The sequence below is a fragment of the Loxodonta africana genome, chromosome 7, assembly GCF_030014295.1.
Source record: "Loxodonta africana isolate mLoxAfr1 chromosome 7, mLoxAfr1.hap2, whole genome shotgun sequence".
Taxonomy (NCBI): Eukaryota; Metazoa; Chordata; class Mammalia; order Proboscidea; family Elephantidae; genus Loxodonta; species Loxodonta africana.
Window position 1 is genome coordinate 108,312,142 of NC_087348.1, and position 14,327 is coordinate 108,326,468.

At 41.9% G+C, this 14,327-nt stretch overlaps 1 pseudogene; it reads right to left on the reverse strand.

The window, feature by feature from the left end:
• Positions 1 to 13,804, reverse strand: part of LOC135231747 (G-patch domain and KOW motifs-containing protein-like) — a 34,473-nt pseudogene extending 20,669 nt beyond the window's left edge.
• Positions 13,805 to 14,327: the final 523 nt, after the last annotated feature.

A 14,327-nucleotide genomic window follows, 5' to 3' on the forward strand; every position in this document is an offset into this window, starting at 1 on the left:
AACAACCTGACGTATGTAGATGACACACCTTGCTTCTTGAAAATGAAGAGGATTTGAAGCACTTATTGAAGAAGATAAAAGACCACACCCTTCAGTATGGATTACGCCTCAACATAAAGCAAAAATCCTCACAACTGGATCAATAAGCAACATCAAGATAAATGGAGAAAAGATTGAACTTCTCAAGAATTTATTTGGCTTGGATCTATAATCCACAGCCACAAAAGCAGCAGTCAAGAAATCAGACGACACATTGCATTGGACAAATATGCTGTAGGAGATCTCTTGAAAGTTTTAAAAAGCAAAGACTTCACTTTAAGGAATAAGTGAGCCTGACCCAAGCCGTGGTGTTTTCAGTTGCCTCATATGCATGTGAAAGCTGGACAGTGAATAAAGAGGACCAAAGAAGAATAGATGCTTTTGAATTATGGTGTTCAGGAAGAATATCCGATATACCATAGACTGCCAGAAGAACGAACAAATCTGTCTTGGAAGAAGTACAGCCAGAATGTTCATCAGAAGCAAAGATGGCTAGACTTCCTGTCACATAGTTAGGACATGTTATCAGGAAGGACCAGTCCTAGGAGAAGGACATCATGCTTGGTAAAGTGGAAGGTCAGCAAAAAAGAGGAAGAGCCTCCTTGAAAGGGATTAATACAGTGGCTACAACAATGGGCTCAAACATCGCAATGATTGTGAGTATGGCTCAGGAGCTGGGAGTGTTTCCTTCTGTTGTATATAGAGTCGCTATGAGTCAGAATAGACTAAATGGCACCACCAACAACAACAAAGATAGGAGCAATGTAAATACACAAAACCCAATTAGTTTTCCATAAAAAGGATACCACTACTTAAGTATTACTACTATTTATAAGAATAAAAAATAGGCAGACAGGAAGTTTCCAATATTAAAAAAAAAAAAAAACGAGAGGGCACTAGATTTGGACAGATTTTCAAACATACCAGTAAACTAAAATAATTAGAGCAGTATGGAACTGGTACATGAATTCACAAACACACAAACAAACAAACAGATTCAGATACACCCATCCATTGCCATCAAGCCGATTCTGACTCATAATGACCCTGTAGATATAGATATATACGAATTTACTGTATTCTAAGATGAGATCCACTTGCACCTGGAGCAGTAGGAAAGAGCTGAGACTTGTGCCCAGAATAAGTGAAGACATTGCTTAGAAAGCCAGTGCCTAAAGTCAGCGGAGACTGACTGTAAGGAACAGTTCATTCAAATAATACATGTGAATTAAAAAAAAAAAAAATAATTTCTAGGTTTTGGACTCAGTAAGAAAAATCTCACTGGCAGCTGAAAGTTTAAATATACAAATGGAAACACAGGTGAAGCATGAATCTGCCAAATTTCAGGTTTGGGAATGGCCAACTCCTTCCTTCAGGGAGTAGAAAAGAGTCATCAGAAGTGTAGCTCCCCTTCCCCGCCCCCAAGGTGCCTACCTTCCCTCCCACCCCAGTTCAGCACAGGGGTCCAGAGGACAGTTCCCTCTAGAAGGAAGGGGCCATAGTTTCACACATGTCTTCCTGCCAACTCTGGCAGGAAGATGGAACAAAACTGCTCACATCAGAAACATTCAGTCGAAAGTGGTGTATACCCCCTTGCTCAATCATCTCATTCTTTATTCCAAGAGCCTTACTTGCACAGAGTTCCTCAAGGGGGTGGTATTGTGCTGTGGGAAATCCCCTACCGGCTCTTTCTAGAATTCTACCCCCAGCGCAGTCCCCCAGGGACTGAAATTAAAATATTCACTGGGAGAGTCAAGAACTTGATAACAATTATTTTAATGCTAGATTTAAAAAAAGGAATGTGCCAGAAAATAAAAGACGACTTTGTATTGCAGCCTTAAGATGGAATTGCACTCATATATTCTTGTAATTCCAGCAAGCTCATAATACAGGTGAATAACCATATTTATTCCAGGTAATGGGCCACTAGACACGTTTTCATTTAAAAATATTAAATCATCGCAGTTTTGCATTTCAGGCTACATTCCTAATTAATAACAATAAAATGTTACATTAAGCAGAACAACCTAAGAGACAATAAAGTGTTGATTAGCTTTGATGGAGAAAGGCTCCTTCAGATATGGCATTCCCAGGTTCCTGACTTCTCCCTGATCATATGAGGTCAGTGTAAAAGAAAGGCCTGAGCGGGTAATTGAAGGGGATAATACAACTCTCTATGAGGGAACTTTTGGCAACATTAACAAAACTCATACTTCCATTGTCAAAATCAACAAACACACCAATCCGCCCCATGGTTTCTCTACATCCTGAGAGAGCATTAGGGACTTGGTGAAGAGATGATAACGATTATCCTCCTTCACACATAAAAGAACTATGTCCTCAGACTCGATCACTGAGCAGTTCTTCCTTATCCAAGAATCCTTATTACAAACTCCAACAGCCCAGTCCTAAGAGTCATCCACATCTGTCTCCCAGTAGAGTTTTCCAGAGGTGAAAACCTGGGATCCCCATGCAGCAGAGCAGTTAGATCTTCCAGAAGGAAAAGGTGCCTCTTGAAGCTCATGACTAAGCCACTAACTTCTCACTTCATCAAACAGCATGATATTCTGACTGCTTATTTCATAATTGAAAGAAATTTCCACTGTGGAAAGAAGAGCATCTCCCACTCAAGATCAGTTTGTAAATTCCTATGGAATGAGAAGGTCACTGTATCTAGAGTGTCAATGGAAAAATAGGCCAAGACTATAAGGGAAGTTCTAGCCTGAAAATATCAGACTGAGGAGTATCAGTGGATGTGCAGAAGACAAAAACGCCTAACAATGTCAATAGACAAAAAAAAAGTCCTAAAATATCAGAGCATGTACAAGGGAGGGAGGTCATGCCATCTTCTGGATGGTTGCTTTTCATGACACATTAAAACCCAGAACTGTCCATTGATGGCAGTCCATAGACTATCATTTACTTCCACCATCCCTTTTCTCAGACATAAATAAATGGTGATTGCTTTCCAGGCATGTTATAATGTTTGTTTAGCAACAAATTTAAACGTAAGAATAGTATTTGAGTATGCTTTTTAGAATGGGTCTCCTACTAAGCATTTTCTGGCTTTTAACCCTGGTTGCATCTCAGGCCTAGTCTTTCTCTGGCTGCTAGGCTAAAGCCCTGGTTTGGGTCTACCATGGAGCTCTGCATGCTGCCTCATCAAGCACCAACTTTATTGTTGTTCATAGATTCTGGTTTTCTGCCTACTGCTTTTTTATGTTTATTCGTGTATTTTCATGATCATATTAATTAAAATACATTATTACAAATTCAATTACTAAGAAACATTAATGGAAAAATTTTTTTCAAATACCTGCATTTAACCTGAAATTTGAAATTTCTAAAGTAATATTCAGGTCTGTATGACACACCCAGTAATTGATGTTGTATCTGAGAATGGTTCTAGCTCTCAAGGAGCCCTTTTTCAGATCGTTTCCTCTCACTTTTAAGTAATTTCTTACAGATCTGACTCACATTTAGCCTTTCCCTAACTTTCATTTAGATATTTTCCATATTATCATGTGGCAAATACAACTATAAATGTCTTTTCACAGGCTGTTCTCTCCTAAATCAAGAATCAAGAAAGAAGGAAAGAATGCCCATAGAAAACCAAAACTGAAGGACACTGTATGAGATCCCACTACTAGGCTGACACTCACCTCGGAACTGGCTGAACCTGTCTATCAGGCCAGTGATGGGTCTGGCACTGAGCGCTGGGTTCTCAGGCTGGGGCATGTGCAGCTGCATGGACTCACCACCCCTGCAAGGGGGAGAATCAGTTAATCTTTCAGGTGCCAAATGCGTCACCACAGTATGTGAAAGAAGATGCCCGCATTAACTGAAAATGTTTCATCAGAACCCATGGCTTATATCGTGCTGTGTCTCCACAATCCTGTGATGGGCTTGTACCATTCTTAGAGAATCCTTCTTTCTTCTCTGCCTCTTCCTTCTCCTGCCCCTCAGAGGTACTTGCCTCTCTCACCCACAACCTGGCATAAACTAGTCCATTCACTTCAATAACTTTATGTGTTTGAAACCTAAAACCATAGGTAGTTGTCTTCTAGCCACTTATGAACTGAGCCTTGCAACACATACTTCCCTGAGTCGCAGGGAAGAAACAATGCTAATTTGTGACAGATGGAGCAGTAAAACATACACAACATGCCTGCACAGAAAATATCTAATCCTTCTATAAATTAGGTTCTCACATTGTTAGAAACACCATGGTCTCTTTCACAGCCCTCATGGAGCTCTGATTTGTAGTGAAGGCCAAATTTACCCTGTCAATATATCTCCCAAATCCTGTGAAGAGAATAAAAAGAAAAGTTTAGAATTTTTTGCAAATTGGTGGTTCTGCCAAACTAGTCTTTAGGTATGAGCAAGTTCAGAAGGTACCACCCACCCACCACCATGGTTTTTTGGTAAATTGAGTTTTCCTTTCCTCTCTAAGGATAATCGCAGCACAACATGTGGATAGAATCTGAATTCATCAACAATTCTCAATGAATTCAGAAACCTGAGGGTGAATGGATAAAGAGAAGGACGTGAGTACAGACTGCAGTGACACAACAGTCAGCTGTCTGCAAAGTGGTCTTTCCCAGGACTTATCTCCAAAGGGTAATGTGCCCCAGAACAAGGGCAATTCAAATCTACGATTTTGAAATGGAAGGAAGAAGTAAAAGTTAGCTCTTCCTAAATTTCTCCATATTGCCCAGCTGGAGATGGAATGCTTGTGAGGAAGTTGTTCCTTTCTTTACTCAAATGTTACATATTTCAGAATTAGAAGCTACGAGATGAGATCTTCCTACAATTCCTAACCAGGCTTTCAAACTGGTATCTATCCTCTAACCCTTGTTTCTGCCTTTCTTGTCTCTCAATTTGATTTTCTCCTCCTATCTAATGCCACAGGCTTCCATTCTGCCCTGCCATTTTAAGGATATTAATTCTCATTCTTTTGCGTATTTTTCCCAATATTTATCTATTCATTCTCTCTCCTACCCACTTTCTTTGTCCCTTTTCTTTAGCTTTTCATCATGTTCAATTTTGTTTTGTTTTGTTTTTGAGAAGTGGCTGGTATACTAGGGTTTATTTTTCTTAGCTAAGATTCATGCTACCTCACATTAGAAAGGCAGATTACCGTACTCTTCCATACTGATAAACCACTCACAGCATCTCAAGGAACACCACAATTTCAGCTCAAGTTCTTAAGGGACAAAAATCCAGCAAGTGTGTCACAGCTGGTTCTGCAGAAAACAGTCTCATACTTACATTCCACTCTCTGGCTATTTCTCTCTCCTTATTTAGATTTCTCTGATTTTCTTGGCTCTTTTGCCATAAAGACCTCATTTGCTTTAACAGTTTCTCCTGCAAAAGAATCATGAATACGAGTATCAGAGAAGTCAATTTTATACATTTCATAACTTAACGAATGAATAGAGGCAAAGGTTGATGTACTTTAGGGAGAGTGGAAGGATCATAATGTTTCCCTGTTTACCCTCCATAATTATCAAATCTGGGAAATTGCAAGCTGTAGAGTCACAAAATTTGGTATCATTATTTGCCTAAGGAAACCGACAAATGAGGATTTTATGTAACATGGCTAATTTTGAGATAAGTATCTTTCCACAGAATTTGGGTCTTCTGATGCTGTTTTTGTTGTGTGCCATCAAGTGGATTCTGACTCATACCCATGCTATAGGACAGAGTAGAACTGTCTCTTAAGGTTTCCTAGGCTGTAATCATTAGGGGAGCAGACTGCCAGGTCGTTTCTCCCTCAGAGCTGCTGGCAGGCCGAACTGTCAACATTTTGCCTAGCAGCCAAGAGCTTAACCACTGTGGAACCAGGGTCCTCTACTGATACTAGATCCCTGAGATAGGTTCTAGAGAAGCAGCTCAGACGCCCTCCCAAGAGTTTCTAGATCAATGCCTTCTGTGCAGAGACACTAGGGCCCGGCATGAGTTTAAGCCAGGTAAAAGATGGAGGGAGGTTCTGAGAAGTAGGAGGAACTGCAAGGAGGAGGCAGCATGTGAGTAGCTGGGGAGGCGCCGACGAGGCCAATATCCTTTTGCATGACTCCTCTGATTTCTTTCAGTTTCTCTGGTTTCAGTCTTCCAGGGATAGGACAATAGGTGAGGTCAGGCTCTGGAGTCAGATAGTAGGTATTTAGCAAGGAGAGTGTCCCTATGGGAAAGGGACACAGCTGAGCCTATGCCTGGGTGCATGGGGAACAAATGGGTGAGGAGGGTAGAGTTGGGAGTAGCCTTTGGGACCTGCAAGCCTCAAGGATGTCCAGAGTAAGACATCCCTGCAAAGTGAAAGATTAGATGTTGCAAGGGGCGGGGGGATATAGCTGTTGCAAAGGGGCGGAGGTGGCTTGTCTGTTGTGACCGCTGGACAGAACATGCTCCCCTGTTAGCTTCAGAAACAAGCCATGGCTGCCCAGGGAAGAGTTCCCGTGCTCTGGAAGAAAGGAAGTAGAACTCTTCTCTCTGCCCCTCTGTGGAGCTAAGCCCAACCACACAGACAGAGAGGTCTACAGGGCTTTTTGCATCCTAGAGGGCCTCCTCGTGGCCCAGACCCCAGAATTCCCTCCCTAAATCAGTGGTCAGCCAGGATTTGCTCCCTAGTGTGTTTTTTCACAGGGCCAATCATGCCAGCTCTATGCCAATGATATTGCCATTCCCAGGCCAGCATCTTTAAAGATCACTTTTCTCTCTTTTTATGGCTTAGTTTATAACTTTCATCATAACAAAACCAAAATGATGGAAAAAATGACAAAGAAAGAATATTTGAAGAATAACTCATATTCCAATTTTGCTAAAATTTGATAATTAAACCATATGCTTTCCTCTCCTAATGTACGTCTCACCAAAGATTTTAGTGCTCAGGATGCAGAGATTTTAGAAGGACAAGGAACCACCTGGCCTCTAAACCTTGCATAGGAGCCCTGGTGGGTCAGTGGTTAAGTACTAGGCTCCTAACCAAAAGGCCTTCAGTGTGGACCCACCAGCCATTTGGCCACAACACAGGAGAAGGATGTGCTGATCATTTCCCATAAAGAATACAGCTTAGGAAACAATATGGGGCAATTCTCCTCTGTCCTATGGGGCCACAATGAGTCAGAATCAACTTGATGGCAAACAGGGTTTGATTTTTTGAAAACGTCCGTGATACATGTACAGATATTTCGAGTATGATGCTAGTAAGGCTTTGTTGTTATTGTTAGGCTCAAGAAGACAAAGTAAAGAAATACGATGACATGTGCAAAGACCTGGAGATAGAAAACCAAAAGGGAAGAACACACTCAGCATTTCTCAAGCTGAAAAAAATGAAGAAACAATTCAAGCCTCGAGCTGCAATCCTGAAGGATTCTATGGGGAAAATATTAAACGACCCAGCAAGTAAGGCTTTCCGCTTCTGCTTTTAAAAGTGATCTTAGATTCCAAAGCACAACTACTCACTCATCGGGGGCCCACAGTTTTTAAAAACACCCAAAAGGATTTCTTTTTATTTCTTAACCAACTTTCCTAGTACCATCCTTTCTGTTCTGAAGTAAGAGATACGTATTTAATAATAAAATAACATATCATTCCAAAATATTCATACAGGTTCTTTAGGAAATATGGGATTAAAGTGAGTTCATGTTATTCTCTTGCTTTCTGTGTTTTACAAAATGTTGGTGATTTACATGTAATACTTGTGTAAACCAAAAATAAAATTGAAATGTGTTCCTCTTGCAAGACTTCGAGGGCTTTATCCCATCGTTGGTTCCCTTCACCTTTCACACAACGTTGTGTGGACCTCCTTCACTAAAATCTCTTAAACTCTCTTTTTATAGGGTATTTCCCACTTTCCTGACTGATAACACCTATTTTTACAACCTCTTAATTGTTATTCTACTCTCTCAATTTTATTTTGGTAACTGGTTGGATACACTGAGATGAGGAAAAATAGGAGGAATCAGATCTGACATTTATTTACTCTCCAGTAACTGTCAGGTATTTTGATGGGGTTTTGTAAAGGATGTAAAACTTTGGCTGAGGCTTAAAGATGAGTAACAGTTAACCAGAGAAAGATTTTAAATGTTACATAATTCTCATTGAATCCTTTCCATTTGAAGGAAGAATCAGTTTGGTTCATCAGAAAGCATTTATTCCCAAGCACAAAGTCCAAAAGAATCCATAAATCAGTCATTTAATTCAGGTTCAGGTTTTAATATACAACTCATAAAAAAACTTTACAACAGCATGCATTTTCTGGGAGGAGAGGGAGGGCTACCTGGCTCCAAATAGAAGCTGGCCACCCTCAGGGCACTATGGACTGAAAGTCACTTCCCTTTTAGCTATTTCTCTTATTTTAATGTTTTTATTCCTTCCCCTGAAAATTCCCCTTATCCCAAGCCTCTTGAATAAGTGGCCAATCTTTTTTTCTTGCTTCCATTTAAGGTAGTTCTGGTGAGACTGGATAGAAGGTCGGCTGGGATAAGAGGATAAGTGGAGATGTAGCATCTGAAAACTAAGTGTAAATTTAAACTCAGAGACTGGGCAAATTTTTATTTATATTGCTAAGGTTAAATTATCGACTCGACGGCACTCGGTTTTTTCGGTAAGGTTAAACTAAATCACACAAGGAATATATCTCAAGTAGGGTGAGTTTTACTCATTCATTCCAGGAAGAGAGTAATTTTTTTAATCTCTTTTTCTTCAGAACAATAGTATCACCAACACTGTAGGACTTCAATAATTCACTTGCTGAATCTTGAAAGTGAAGAAGGTTGAGCTCCTATTGAGGTTTCTGGATATCTAGGATCATGAAAGTGGCCCAAAGACTTAAAAATGTCATTGCCTAAAGGCCAAGATCGCCGGTCTTAAGAAGATGCCCTAATGTTACCGGAAAGTGTGGAGAATAATCTCCCTCCTAAAGATAAGCAAAAGTTCAAAACAACTCAGTCACATATGAACTGGGAAAATGGTAGCTTTCAGAGTTTTTTTCTGGAGAAATGTACAAAAACACAGGGTTGGAGATTTCTTACAATTTAAGGAAGTCTAGTACTTTGAAAGAATTAGTCTTGGAAGCTGAGGAACATGTTAAAAATCTCTCCAAAATGAAAAAAATATAAGAAACATCCGGACTTCCCCCAAGGAGAAGTGTTCCCAGTACTCCCAAATGCACCCTGAGCTGAGCAACCAGGAGCTGGCCAAGGTTCCATCCCAGGAATTTAAAAAGCTCCCAGAGAAGATGAAACTAAAATATATTCAAGATTTCCAGAAGGAGAGAAAGGAATTTGAAGAAAAACTGGCTCAATATCAGAAAGACTGCCCTGATCGCATCCAGAACTGCAAGAAATCCAATGTCCCCAAGAACTGCCAGACTCAAACCCAAAAATATTCTCAGAGAAATGTGAACAAAATGAGGTCTTCTCTGGAGACTGGTCACTTCAGAAGGAGTTGAAATTCCACAGAGAGCACAAAAAGCACGCCCCATGGATGAATACCACAAGTTCTACCAGGATTTGTGGTTCAGTAGGGAGCTGCAACATGTGCCCATGAGAGAGCACAGGGTGGAGATTGGTAGACGCTGGCAGCACATCCCACAGACCCTGAAGGACCATTATAAGAACCTGGTTGAGGAGGTGCCGAAATAGTCCAAGGTGTACCTTTACCTTCTCTGTTGAGCTCTGTGAATTCCTGCACTGGAATTGGGTTGAGAAATATTTGATAGGTGCCATGAAGGAGACTATCCAACTCCTAGGATCTCTCTCACCCACTCCTTGAGGGAAGGAGTTGGTCATTTCCAATCCTAGTAGTTGTCAGAGTCATCTGGGCTGCAGTATTTATGTCTGTATATTTAACTCATAGCTTTCACAGATATTTTTATTTCTGAATTTAAAAATTAAAAATTAGCACTTACTTATTTCTTTTGCATAAGCTTCTCCACACAATCAGTGCCCTCTAATTTGGGGCACTAGTTTTCCAGGCAATGTCTGCATTTATTCTGGGCAGAAATCCCATCTACTTTCTGCTGCTCCAGGTGCAACTGAATCTCACCTTCAGCATACTTATAGTGTATATACTCTACATATAGTATATATAGATATATATACACACATAGGTACATATATATGTATGTATATATATACTACATGTAGACTATATTTTTTATACATATACTAGCATTTCCTAGTATATATCATATGCATATGTATATCATATTATATGTATATGAATTTCTCCTGCAGATCTCCTGACAGTCTCTTGGTTCTGCTGCCTGTACTGCTGGTATTTTTCTGCTGCTGCTTCTCACTGTCTTGCCGTTTCACTGCAAAAGCATTCTCTATGTCTCCTGGATCTGGGAGGGTCTCAGCACAGGGGTTCCTGGTCCAAAGGACTTGCCCCACTCCTGGCTGTCCTTTCACGGTAGTTCTGAGATCCTCGTTTGCACAGTCCCCCCGAATCACTTAGGCGGGAGTTACAAAGCCAGGACAAGAAAGGGCATACAAAATCAATCTGTGGCACAGCAAACAACAACAAACAAATCGAGACTCACTGATTCTTCTTGACTATGAGCTTCAGAGACGGATGACTGGGCAGGATCAAGCTTCCTTGGTCTCCAGCCTCTGAGGCTTATGTTGCTCCCTGCCCGATCTGGGAAAATCCCTTCAATACAAAAGAAAGTGCGATAAATAATGTGAACGTTGATAAGGTTTAAAATAAGAGAAATGATGTCTTAATAACGTTATCAGAAATCAGATGAATCCCCATCATTAAAGAACCATAAACAAGTTTTCTCTATTGTACAGGAATTTGAGAAAGCCTGAAGATGCGGGCCATCAACAAAATGGGCTGACACAGCAGCTGCAACAATGCGCTCACACATAGCAAAAATGATGAGGACAGTACATTATTGGGCAGGGTTTTGTTCTGTTGTGCATAGGGTCCCTGTGAGTAGGAGCTTACTCAAGGGCACCTAAAAACAGCAACAGGAAGGTATTTCAAAGGAGAGTACAGGGAGCTGGTGCCTCAGAGCAAGGGCAACCTCGTCTTTCTGGTGGAGCCATTGCGTGTTTCTGGAGCAAAGAGAGTTTCTTCTGTCTAGCGGTCTCGAGAAGTAGCCCCCTTTTCCCTATGATTTTCAGTCATGCATTTCCCTCCTCCCAGACTTCCCTCAGATCACCCCTCCCCCATCTGACTGGTTCTATCCACTGGTGCTGGAGGATCAGGAGATCCCTGGGGCTTGCAGGTCCCAAAACATCACTTCCCACCCTCCTACCCCCACCCCCTATGCAGCCAGACATGTGCCTAGCTGGTCCCCTTAATGCAGATACACTCTCCCTGCTGAGTTTCTGCCCTCTGTCCCCAGAGCTGGACCTCGCTTTTTGTCCTGTTCCCGGAAGGCTCAATTCAGGGAAAATCCAAGATTTCAGAGGACTAAAGCAAAGGGTTGGTGGCCTTCTGGGTGCTCACAGAGCTTCCTGAACATATGAAAGGGACATCGGGGAAACTGGGGCTCCCTCCTTCCCTCTCTCTTCCTGACAGTAAATTCTGCTCCTCAGACCCTCTCTCCATCTCTCATCTGGCTCAGGCTGTTGTGGGCCCCAGAATCTCTGTGTCCACGAGGAGATGCTTTAAGCACTCTTGTGCAGAGCTCTGAGCTGCTTCTCCAGATCCACAGCTTGGCTTTCCAGAAACCTCAAAGGGTATCTGGGTTCAATAGTAAAAGAAGGAGGGTTTCTCAAGGGTCCAAGGTTGTATCTCAATTCACCCCATCGATAGTGGACTAAATGGATTGGAGACATAAACCTGTCATTATCACCTTCTCAAGTAGAAATAAAATCCAATTTACCTGAATGCGACTCTTTCTCTTCCCTGTTCAGGAGGTCCCCCTGAGTTGGGGCTTCTCAGCCTTTTGTTCCTCTTTCTCCTGAGTTGGGATGGGGTGTGCCAGACAGAGAATCCGGGCCCTGCTCTAGTTCTTGAGCCCGTGGAGGCTTGATCTGGAGTCTGCAGGGCAAAAGAAATCTCCATTCTGTAGTGGTGGTCAAAGCTGGCCTTACATAAAATTCTTGCATTGAAATGAAAAAATAAAATCAATAACTAAAATACAACTGTTCCTAAAGCCAACCTCAGGCAAACCATTTCCAAATTTTCCAAGACATTTGCTAGAATCATAAACTACTGACTCGTCTTTTCTACCTTTTTAAACTGTTAAAAATAAAAGTCCTTAGTTAAAAAAAAAAAAAATTTATAAAGCTGGTATGTGGGGGTTTATTCGCTGAAAAGTTAATTTTTTTTTAATTTGAAATGATTTTGGTGAGTTTGGGTTTGTTTCTAGCATTGTTTCTGGCCCATTTATCTTTGTCCTTGTTCCTATATCAATACTGCACTTGCAAGAGGTAGATTCAAAAATAATATTCCAATCTTACTGAAAACAAGTTTTTTATACTGTACAAAACTGGGAAGAGACTGGGAGATTGGAATGGGTCACAGAGGTCAGTCTCCATCTGAGTCATCCAGCCTAGCGCCTTGGGCCTCTGTGAGTTGACACACGGCTTCACCAGTTGCTTGAAAGTATGGCCGATGGCCTCACTAGGTTTCCGGTCCATGCCCCGCAGCATGGCTAGCCCATAGGCCTCCACAGGCACTGTCTCGTAATCTGCCTCCTCACTGTCTGCCCCTTCTCTTTGAGGATGCATTCTTTCTGGATCATGGAGACAGTGAGCCTGGAGTTGACACCCTCATTCTCTGTCTCCTCCAGAGTTTTCTCAGATTCCTCAATGAGCTTCTTCATGGCCTGGGACATTACCACCCCAACAACCAAGGCCTCAGCATCTCTGGATGCTCCAGGTGGCTGGGTCAGTAGCTGCCTGCAATGTCCGTTCTGGATCAAGATGATGACAAATTCCCTGGGGGCTTCTGAAGGCTTCACATCCTGCAGCTTCCTCCCTTTCACAGTCTTGAAGAAAAATTTCTCCTTCAGGGTGGCCCCTCACACTGTCTCTAAGGTCCACCATCCAACTCTGGGTGGAGATGTGACTGAAGTGGAAAGAAATTGGGGCAGTAGAGTCTGCTACTGGCTTCAAAACCTTCTCTTCAGCAACATTGTCCAACATCTTGTCCCGATTCCCCTGCAGGTGCCTTGTTTGCGTGGTTCCTTGGCCTCTCCCACCTCGGGCCTCACTCTCACATCTGCCCTACTGGGGCAAGTGTACAAAAACACTGTAGCTCCACTGATAAATGCCTGGAGGCACCCCACTCTGCCAGTAAACTTCAGCCAGAAGGCACTCAACTCTCATGCTCTGTGGGTTGGCAAGCCTAGCTCCACCAATCAGTGCCCAGAGGCACCCCCCTTTGCCAGGAAGCCTGCTCTACAAAGGCTCTCAGCTCTCTCATTCTGTGGGTTGGCTCCAGAACTGTCTGGCATTGGTCTCCTGGTTCTGCTGCTGGCCAGTTCTTTGATGCTGCTTCTCACCATCTGCCCTGTCTCCAGTGTAAACCGTTTTCCTCACTTTCTTCTGAGCCCTCTAACCATTCAGTTTCAAAACCACTTCCACATTTTAGGTATCTGTTAGAGCAACATCCCACTCCCGGTACCACAACAATATACCTATGATGATGGGAGGATGATGCATTGTTCACCCTCATGCAAGCATTCAACAGCCAATTTGTATAAATTTGCTGAAGAAATATCAAGAAAAGAATGGATGTAGATTCAGAGAGTTGAAGTCCATATTCTGGGGTTCATTTATTTAAAAAATAACAAATTCATGACTTTCACAGGTTGACTCAAGGCATGACTTCCTACTAGACATTGGGTGTGGCACTTTGTTTAAGCAGATTGAAAAGCAGTTAATTCAATCATTGGCATCAGAGTGTTTCTCTACTATGCAAAACAAAATCTAATCATCTACACCAATCCCTTTCTGAAAGCTTGATAAACGCGATCAGTTTGAGAAAATGGGTGTGGCCTTCAGAGTGTCTAAAAAACATCACCCAAGGAGACAAACTCATTCTTCTTCAGATCCACTGTGATTTGAGTTGCCTCGGCCGTGGAGACTTCTGAAATTGACTGCTACCATAGGTAACCACCTAATCCCTGAAGTGAATTTAGCTGGACTTTTGAATTTGATGGCACCTAACAGCAACAATTCATTGGACGGTAATGGGAAAACCCATTACCAGTGCACACAGGTGAGTAATCAGTTTCCACAAATTCAACTTCTCCTATTTTCTCTTAAAAAATCGGAATTTTAATTCATCTGCCTGTCTGCCAATCTAAGAATTTAGTA